The sequence below is a fragment of the Bactrocera neohumeralis genome, unplaced genomic scaffold, assembly GCF_024586455.1.
Source record: "Bactrocera neohumeralis isolate Rockhampton unplaced genomic scaffold, APGP_CSIRO_Bneo_wtdbg2-racon-allhic-juicebox.fasta_v2 cluster10, whole genome shotgun sequence".
NCBI classification, from domain to species: domain Eukaryota; kingdom Metazoa; phylum Arthropoda; class Insecta; order Diptera; family Tephritidae; genus Bactrocera; species Bactrocera neohumeralis.
The window spans coordinates 8214922-8225893 of record NW_026089623.1 but is presented as its reverse complement, the minus strand read 5'-3'; the positions used below and the strand labels follow the sequence as shown (position 1 = coordinate 8225893).

The 10972-nt window shown below is 38.3% G+C and overlaps 1 long non-coding RNA gene across 1 annotated transcript; it reads left to right on the top strand.

Annotated features, from left to right (window-relative positions):
* The first annotated feature begins 1533 nt into the window (after nucleotides 1-1533).
* LOC126765137 (uncharacterized) lies at nucleotides 1534-8827 on the top strand. The gene is made up of 2 exons (XR_007668287.1): nucleotides 1534-2900; nucleotides 7997-8827. It is a non-coding gene; the product is annotated as an uncharacterized LOC126765137 (long non-coding RNA).
* Nucleotides 8828-10972: the final 2145 nt, after the last annotated feature.

Here is a 10972-nt window from a genome sequence, read left to right as displayed (position 1 = left end):
CCGATCTCATTGCCTTTGCGAGTAATAAACGCCGGTTGGAACGCACGCAGCCTTTATTTGCCATCACTCTAGATTAGGTATTCAGGATTTTATTCGCTTTTCTTGCAGTTTATTCACACAAATAATGCATACACAAACTAATATACAGATATGCGTACACACGTAGATATGTCACCTTCAAAAATTACAAACATTGTTCTACAAAAGCAACAATTGTCTAAACAGCAGAAGCATCACAAGTCAGCCGAATTGGCGAAGCCCAAATGTAGTAAATTTTACAACAAAAACGATTTAATTCATAAACGCAGCCGCATATTCCACAAGCGACCTCGCTTCATTCATAAAAACAGACGCCGCACAATGGGGCAGCAGACCAGAAAAGTTGGCAAAAACTAATTTTTTCAAAATAGTCGGTAGCAATTTTCGTTTATTGCTTTGGATTTATGAATATACTAGCAACAATAAATCAACGGTTTTTCAATGTCATTTTCACCACCTCTCTTTTCAGAGCCTTACAAACACAGAGCTTATTTTCGCAATAAGTGCAGTTTGATTTTTGTGCATTTTCTATTCACAGTTTGAATATATATTTTCCAGTCGCTGACTATAATTTAGCAACTTTAATTATGGAACCATCAACATCGGGTATTTATAAAGATTCATTTATATTCACTTTGTGCGTAATTGTGATTTTCACATTTTGGTCGTTTTTTTCGGAAACCTACCTTAATAAGTTTATTTTCCTAAAGTTTAAGTTTTAAAAATTGGAAAAGTTAGTGAGCCCGGCATGATCGGCCGGAAATTTTTTAATTATCCTGTAATATGTATATCTATGTACTTAATTGGGAAAAAAAATTGTGCGGTTTTTTGCCTTTTGGCATTTGCTCGCATTTATGTATGTGCCTATGTACTACCTTTTTTGTAGTTTAGTTCGAAGCTTTTTTTACTTTGTTTTGATTATTTGTTTGTCAAACGTCAACTACAAGTACAAATGTGAACTGCATTGATCTTTATTATTTTAGTTGTAAATCGTCAAATAGAATCCAGTGTTGCCATACTATCTTAATTTTATAATCTTTTAGTGATTGATTTAACTTTTCATTTCAGGTGTTAGTTCAAAAACAATTTTTGTCAATCATAGGGAGCTCATTCAAATAATATTTTGTTGTGAAAAAATCACCTCTGATGAAAAGTTTATTTTTTTAAAAAATGAATTGGAAAAACAAACAAAATTTCAGCAAGTGACTAAAGAATAATTGAATAAAACATTTAACCACCTAAAGTCTGAATTTAAACTTCGTTGGAACAAATCGTACCGAAAAATAGACGTTTTTAATGAAATTAATAAAACATGGCTGGATTGCTCAATTTGTTTTATGAAAAATTCAAGTCAAAAAGGTGGTCGGCCTCAGAAATCTTTTGAAGAAAACTCAGAGCGTACCAAACGAATGAAAACAAAAGATTTGAGGGAATCTACGCCAGTTGATGTCCTGAGTTATGCTACTCAAATGAAATTAAAGGAATTGGGTAAGGTGAAGGCATCGAAACTTTTGATGAAAAGCTTATCTCAGAATTATGATAGCGCAAATATGTGTTCAAAAACTTCATCAGGCCATTACGAAAGTATTTGTTTGTCAGGTGAAGATTGCAGTACAATATAATAAGATTGGCTGTTCGGGATAAATTTCCTTCCTATAAAGTAATACAGGAAGAAAAAAAAAAGAAATGTTATCCTACCAAAGAACACATCAAGGCAACTAATACGCTTGTCTGTGCAACTTTACAATCCTTACTGGACCACACAATATGTCGTCTGATTATTGCACAGAGGACTGTAATAGATTCCATTTCCGCAAAGGATTTACACAAATTGCGTATGTACACAAAGTGGGGATTCGATGGTAGCTCAGGCCATAGCTCATATAAGCAAGTATTTCATGGTATTGAAGCTTCTGATTCTGCTGTTTTCATAACAAGTATTGTGCCTATTCGTATTGTGTTGGGCGAAAAAGTTGTTTGGCAAAATCCTGCTCCATCTTCGACGCGTTATTGCAGGCCTTTGAAAATTTAATTTATTAAGGAATCCTCTGAAGTTTCAATAGCGGAGAAAAACAGAGTTACTGAAGAGATTGGAAATCTTAAAAAATCTAAAACGATATGTGATGGAAAATCGATTGAAGTTGAGTACGCTTTACTTTTTACTATGGTGGATGGGAAAGTTTGTAATGCGATAACCCAGACGACATCCACTGAAAAGTGCTACATTTGTAGTGCAACATCAAAAGATTTTAACAATATTGACAAAATGGTGAAACGAGAAATACATACAGATAACTTAAGCTTTGGAAATTCTAATGATGGCAACACAGCGTGACTATTCTTTAGGGAGGCAGAGGTTTCGGCCGAAATTACAAAATTGGATTTAACTTTGATTAAAAGATTGCACAATATATTAATAACTGTAGCCAGCGAACATGAAATAAATGTTAAAAAGTTCACGAAGTATTGCCAAGACACTGCTAGGTACTTTGTGGATAAATACCCTTGGTATCGTATGCCTCCAACAATGCATAAGTTTGTAATATATGGCCCTGAAATAATTTCTCACGCTTTACTACCATTCAAGAAAATGCGGCCGTGTGGAAACTAATATTGACATATTCAATTCATTTATGCTAAGGTCTGATCCGGTAATAAGTTCAAAGAGAAAATTCAAAAGAACTAATAACCAAAAGTTACCAACTGAAGTATTGGAATTATTGATATGTCCACTTATTCCTAATAACGATGAAGAATATGATGATATTTACGATGATGACGGTCAACAAAACGAAAATGGGTCTAGTGATGAAAGTAGCAATATAAAGCAATCGCCACCAATCACTATATGAACGGTTCAGGTAAATCTGATTCAGTCTACAAACCTCGGTTGTAAGCGCAATATTCTAAAATTTGGTACACATACTTACTTTAGTAAGAGGAATCAGGGTACCAATTTTCAACTTCCTAGCTTAAGCCGTTTAGTTGATGCCAACTTTTAGGTCATTCTGCCCCACTGTGCGCCGTAACATCTTCCCGAGCATGCCTTCGCCATCAAGCGTCTTTTCGCGACACTGGCAAAAGCTAAAAATTATAAATTGAACATCTTTCTGGTGTTTGTTCTAAGAAAGCAGTGAGAAAAGTGGCAACATATGTAGCTGTTGTCGATTTATAATATATGTCAATTCTAAAATTTTCCCGTGGCTCGCAAAAATCAGAGGCGATATGTAGGCAAGCTCGTACAAAAATATACATACCTATTCTTGAGTATGTGAGACAGCTGTATATGTACACGTTTTTCGCTGTTAAAAATGGAATATCATAGAACTTATTTTTCTTCAATATTCTCGTCTTGGGCATACATGCCACGTCATCATATGCCGAAAATACATACATATATTTATTTCTCTTCATATTCTCTGTTTGAGTATGTGGAGACCTGTTAAAAATGTTAACATTTCACAGCATGAATTCTGTGGTTGTGAGGTGAATTCCCTACTACAATTCTAACAAATGTTCGCTGTCGAACCTGCACCTTCTCTATGTTTTTAGTTTTTCTGAGTAAACAACACTATATACACTATATGTATGCGAGAGCTGAGTGCTCAGTGCGGGGAGAGGGAATGCGCACAGTCGCTTGCGCATGGCATCGCGTGGCCACGTCTCAAAGTGTAAACACAATGGCTACGACAGACTGCAGCGGCACGACAGTGAACTGAAAACGTCGTTGTTCATCTTACTACATGTACATTTTGAGAAGCAACAACAACACAATGGCCGGCATATACACAAAACAAGGCAGTTGTCCATTTTGCATGTACACAATTTCGTTGTGGCCATACTAATACCTTTCACTTCAATGAAATTTTAATATTTTGTTCAAAGTGAAATTTTTTATGCAAAAAATAAGTAAATAGGTAAATATTTTTGCTTTAAATTATCACTTGTTATTACAAATGATATAATAAAGCTATAATATAGCTATTTTATACTTTTATTTGTAAAATAACATCAAGTTTGTTAGAGCTATGAATAATTTTACATTTTACATATTAGTGGCATCACCACTCTACCTCCTCTTTCTATCTTCCATTCTACTGTCAACTCTACTGTCGTCGTACTGTCGTTGGCAAAAATGGGAGGATATTGAAGTTAGCGAGAACGACAACTGTCGGCCTGCAGTCGTGTAGTCGTGCAGCTGTCAAAATAACACTGCCCATAAGAACGTGTGTATTTTAATATTTGACAGATGTAGTTTGCAGTCTGTCGTAGCCATTGTGTTTACACTTTCACACGCTACTACATATAAACTACTACGTTTAGACTGCGTATCGCCCATATATTCCATAATAATAATAATATAGCGTGGTGATCGTAACCACGGCCTATATCGCCACGGCGACTATCATGTTTACCCGCGCCTATAGATGTTTCACATCAAAAACAAAAAGAGTTACAGTTGTCTTTAATGCCTCAAGATCTACTAGCTCAGGGAATTCCATAAATGATATTCTATTTCTATTATAAATGATATTCTATTTACGGGACCCACACTCCAACCAGACTTAATGCTCCTCATATCCAACTGGCGTATATACAAATACGTATTCAATAAGGATGTCGAAAAAATGTATCGACAAATAGTTGAACGTAAAGATGATCAACATTTTCAGCGAATTATTTTCCGAAAATCTGCAAATAGTCCACTACGCGACTTCAAATTAAAAACAGTAATCTTTGGCGTAAGCTGTGCTCCATTGTTAGCCATTCGTACCCTCCACGAACTGGCAGAAGACACAAAGTCAGAATTTTCTCTGGCAACACAAGTGTTAAAAACACAAACGTATGTAGATGATATCCTGTCTGAAAGCCACAGTCTTTCACTAGCATACGGGTCCTCATCTCAGGTAATAAATGCCCTCAATAACGCAGAGTTTTCTTTAAATAATATTACAGCCAATCACCCAAACATCTTAAAAATTATTCCAAAAGACCATTTGTTGGATACTAATTTCCTTATATTTGAAAAGGAAAGTACAACAAAAACGCTAGGCATCCAGTGGAATGCGATATTAAAACAGTTTTAATACACGACTGAGTCCATATCCGCAGTATCCGCCATAACGAAGAGACAGATTTTATCCTCGGTGGCAAAACTTTTCGACCCCGTAGGATCCCTGTCGCCAATTATGATACAAGCGAAAATTCTGATCCAAGAATTATGGCTAGACGGAACTGAATGGGACGAGTAAGTGAAACCTCTTCGCTTAGACAAATGGTCCCAGCTCGCTAATAATCTGAACGACATTTCGCAGATACAATTTCCACGGTGGATAAACTATTTCCTCGAATACAAAGTGAAACTACACGGCTTCTATGACGCCTCTGAAAAGGCATATTGTGCAACTATATATGTGCGCACACAAAGTGATACCGCAACCACAAGCCACTTATTAGTGGCAAAAGCAAAAGTTGCGCTTCTAAAAACGTTAAGTGTACCACGCCTTGAACTCTGTGGCGCGCTGCTATTAGCAAAACTAGTTTCCATGGTGCAGACCGACTTAGACATGTCGAAATGCAAACTTGATCTCTGGCCTGATTCCGAAATAGTACTAGCCTGATTGGAAAAACCCCCACATGCGTGGAAAACATATATTTCTAACCGAACCTCGCAAATACTTGACCTAGTGGGATCCGCCACATAGTACGTGTCGCCAGTGCTGACAATACTGCAGATCTAGGTACAAGAGGGTGCACCTTGCCAGCACCACGCTATGGTGGAATGGCCCCCGATGGTTAACAGAATCCATCGATTCTTGGCCACAATCGCCAATGCGCAAGATAATTGCCCCAGAAAGTCGAAAAATCGACACCTATCATACAATATTGGATGATAACCTCCTTGAACGTTTTTCATCGTTTCTACGAGCCCTCAGAGTAGTCGCCTATATTCTCCAGTTCATAGAGGGACTTAAACATAAACTTAAAGGAGCAACTGACCCCCAATGCGATACATTGACGACCAAGCCTTATAAAAGGCAAAGGTCGCTCTTATCGGATCAACTCAAACGCGCTACTTTAGCCCCGACATATCATTACTAAGAGAATCGAAGCTGATTGATAAAAAGAGCTCACTATTAGTTGTAAACCCGTTTTTAGACACGAAAGGTCTGCTTCGGGCCAATGGTCGGCTTGCTAATTCAAGGCTAACATACGACGAGCGCTACACCATAATAATACCTGAGAAGTCTCCATTTGTCACATTTTTCCTGCATTACATCCTCATATTAATGCTACACACAAATCAAGAAATGCATTTACAAGTGCAAGATCTGCACTATGCATAAGCAGAAAATGCGAACGCAGATTATGGCAGCACTTCCACCTGAACGCTGCAACTTCGCTCCGCCTTTCACCACCACAGGTGTCGACTTGGCCGGTCCTTTTCAGATAAAGGCGTTCATGCTAAGATGAAAGGCTATGTGGCTGTTTTTGTCTGTTTCACAACAAAAGCAGTACACCTTGAGCTCTGTACTAATCTGACCAGGGAGGCTTTTCTCGCGGCATTTGCTCGCTTCGTTAGACGACGTGGTTATCCAACAAAAATCATGAGCGATAATGGCAAAACATTTATTGGAACTCAAAGAGCTACAGGAAAACAGTTTGTATATTACATCATTATCTTAGAAAAAAACCTGTGCCAACTTTTGTGAAGATACATTGTCAAATGTGAAAGTTTTCCATACAAGAACTTGATTCCGATCGTTTGGTTTGAATGCAAACTATATGTTATAGTTGTCCGATATTGATAGTTTCGACAAATGAGCAGCTTCTTGAAGAGAAAATGACGTTTGCAAAATTTCAAAATGGTATCTTACATACTGAGGGACTAGTTCGTATATATACAGACGGACAGACAGACAAACGGACCTGGCTAAATCAGCTTAACATACTGATCATTTATATATAGGGTCTCCGACGCTTCTTTCTGAGTGTTACAAACTTTGTGGCAAACTTAATGTACCCTGAAACAAAACATTTATTGGAACTCAAAGAGCTACAGGAAAACAGTTTGTGGAGTTCATAAAACAAGTCTCACTTGACATTATTCAAAAATACGCCCCTCAAGGTACCAACTGGCAGTTCATCCCCCCAAGCGCTCCTCATATGGTTGGTTTATGGGAATCAACTGTAAAAAGCTTTAAATCTCATATCAAGAAGCTCGCTGGCAACCACAAATTCAACTATGAAGAATTCACGACATTGTTAATCAGAATCGAAGCCGTTCTCAACTTACGGCCTCTCGCTGTCCTCTCGCAAGACCCCTCAGGCTTTGCTGCCCTCACGCCAGGGCATTTTCTTAAAGGAGCGCCCATTCTGGCCACATCCGAGCCAGGCATGGCGTCGCCGTCCTTTCTAAACAGATGGGAACGAATTAAAATTCTTCATCATAATTTTAGCCGTCGATAGAAAGAAGAGTATTTAAAGGACCTTCACAAAAGGTATAAATGGAAAATCCCAGAACAGGCACCAAAGCTTGGAGATTGTGTCCTAGTTCACGACGATTGTCTCCCCCCGCAGAATGGCGGCTTGGCTGCATAGAGAAACTTCACCGGATGGTTGATCTCCATACGCAAAATGCAACGCTAACCCGGCCGCTTGTTAAATTATGTTTCTTGCGAACTGCCGCTAATAACGAAAACGTAAATAATAACCTTTCTTAAACCGATGCGATAAGCCGAGAAAAATAAATTAAATTAATAACAACCGATATCATTAAGGAAAAATCTCAAAGAGAATTATAATAAGTATCAAAGGCGCAATACAAACGCAAACGTATATCTTGCAACCCCACAGACAGTCGATCATTTCATCATGCCACCTAAAGTGGCACCCTGTTCATGCGCACTTACAAGCAATCAAATTATAAACATTACGATTTTTTTTCTTCATACAGATTGATATGGACGCCGATACGCCTGTAACCAACGCCAACTCTCCTTTCCGCCAGTACTGTGCCGCGCTCTAGAACTGTTTCAATAGCAGCGCCCCGAACCATCACGCAGCAACGGCGCCAACCGTTGCACGAAGTTCAACACGCCCATCACCGACGCCGGCGCATCCGGAACCGCAACGCACCAGATGTCCGCTCTGTTGCCGTTCACATAGGCTGCAGCACTGCTCCATTTTCAAGGGAATGTTACCCGTACAACGTCAGGCACAGGCACATGGGCACTGTCTAAACTGCTTGGCCCAGTCACACGCCACGCAGTTGTGTGAAAGACCGCATCATACTTTGCTGCGCCGGAACTGCGAACATCCTGTCTCGCCAACTGTCCTCCGCCGCCGTAAGACCACCCGACGATCGCATCTAATCCGTGAGGCACTACCACGACATACAGTAGCTCATACCTGGCGACCACTCAATGCGACATCGACGCGCAAACAGATAAGGCCACAACCTCACCGCACCACCGGCCTGAGCAGCGTTGTAGCTACGCTAAGGCTAGTACTCGCTTAGGGGGGCCGGGATGTCGAAATGAACTTCAGTCGCCCCGAAATAACCTACTTCAATTCGTCACATACAGTTTGCACATCAACTTTAATTTTATTATTTTTTCATTTTGCGACACCCATCCCGCGCGTTTGCAGTACGATAACATCGTTTGGACAGCTGATTCGGTTGTTACACCGCTTCACACATATGTTTATTCGCATATACAATTTTATCAACTTATTATTAATTGTCAACTTTATGATTAAAATGAATTAATCCTTTTGATCGAAATTAACCATATTTTCACTTACATATATGTAGTACTTAACGAGAGTGTAAGTGAACTATTCAAAATTTAAACTCAAGTCCATACATCCCACGAAGTTGGGCATCCAAATATTCAATCACTAATAATGAAATTGAAAAACTTGTAAATGAGAAAAGACGACTAGACGTGAATGGCAGTTAACTCGCTCCCTTTCAACACTGCTTTAACTGAAAACGTAAGTTAAAACAAGAAAAAACGTTCACTTCGGCTGCTCCGAAGCTAATATACCCTTCACAGGTGCACTTCTTTTAGTAACTATGTGTTTAGTTTGTATGGAAGCTATATGCTATAGTAATCCGATCTGAACAATTTTTTCGAAAATTATATTATTACCTTAAGCTGTAATCCATATGAAATTTCGTGAAGACACCACGTCAAATGCGAAAGTTTTTCATACAAGCCCTTGATTCCGATCGTTCGGTTTGTATGGCAGCTATATGCTATAGTGAGCCGATCTGAACAATTTCTTCCGATATAAGATTATTTCTATGAACAATAAATTATACCAAATTTCGTGAAGATATATCGTCAAATAAGGAAGTTTCGTATGCAAGCATTTAATTCCGATCATTCAGTTTGTATGGCAGTTATATGCTATAGTTAACTGATCTGAACAATTTCTTCGGAGATTACACTGCTGCCTTAGAAAATAATCTATACCAAATATGTGAATTTATCTTGTCATATGCAAAAGTTTTCGATACCAGCACTAGATTCCGATCGTTCAGTTTGTGTGGAAGCTATATGCCATAGTTAGCCGATCAAAACAATTTCTTTGTATATTACATCATTATCTTAGAAAAAAACCTGTGCCAACTTTTGTGAAGATACATTGTCAAATGTGAAAGTTTTCCATACAAGAACTTGATTCCGATCGTTTGGTTTGAATGGAAACTATATGTTATAGTTGTCCGATATTGACAGTTTCGACAAATGAGCAGCTTCTTGAAGAGAAAATGACGTTTGTAAAATTTCAAAATGGTATCTTACATACTGAGGGACTAGTTCGTATATATACAGACGGACAGACAGACAAACGGACCTGGCTAAATCAGCTTAACATACTGATCATTTATATATAGGGTCTCCGACGCTTCTTTCTGAGTGTTACAAACTTTGTGGCAAACTTAATGTACCCTGTTGAAGTTATAAAAAGCGCTTAAACGCGTGGAAGAACATAACACAGAAAATTATATAAAGAAACTGTGTCCAAATTCTAACAGGCAAAACTCCCTTTGGAAAGCCCAAAAGTCTTTCAAGCCACTAGTAGATTCCAACATGCCTCAAAGACAGTTTAATGGTTATTGGGCGCGTAGTGACGAGGATAAGGCAAATTGCTTTGCAAATCACCTAGAAAAGGTATTTCAATCCAATTGCCCAAAAAACAACTTTAAGTTGACATCCTTGCCCAATCCGCTAACGAGTCGCTTGTGTCTATTAAGACTTCTACTCCGGAAGTTACTAGAATCATAAAAGAGCTAAATACGAAAAAGGCATCTGGACACGATAATATTACTCCGGAAATGATGATTGAGTTATCAAATATTGCTATAAAAGTGCCGTCTTCCTACGGACCAATAAGTCTCTTACCCTGTATTTCTAAAATATTTGAAAAAGTTTAACTATCAAAGATGACACCTTTCCTCCACGAAAATAATATAATTCCAACGAACCAATTCGTTTGTGTTTATTGATCTACTCATGAGCATGTGTTTAATAAAATTTCAGAGAGGTTCAGAGATGGAAGTCTTAAAGGGCGCATAGAATGACCGCAGGCTGGATATAAGTAACTTCTAAGTGTAAGGTAAATAGGGTGTAATCTTTAAACTCCAGAAATTTTTCAATCTCTGCTACCACTGAACTTATTGCTGTTTCTGTGGATATATATATATATTATTTTTATTTCCTCCATAACGAAGGAATATAGCTTAATCTCCCCTAGAGAATTTTTACTAACCAGACTGTTATGTAGTTTTGGGACTATGGCAATTTGAAAAGTTTGAAACTTCCAATATACATTGCTTTCTGACTGCGGAAATGAAATCTGAATGGACTACATGGTCTTGAGTATGCTCAACCGTATAGTTTTCAGAGCTACCTGAGAAGTG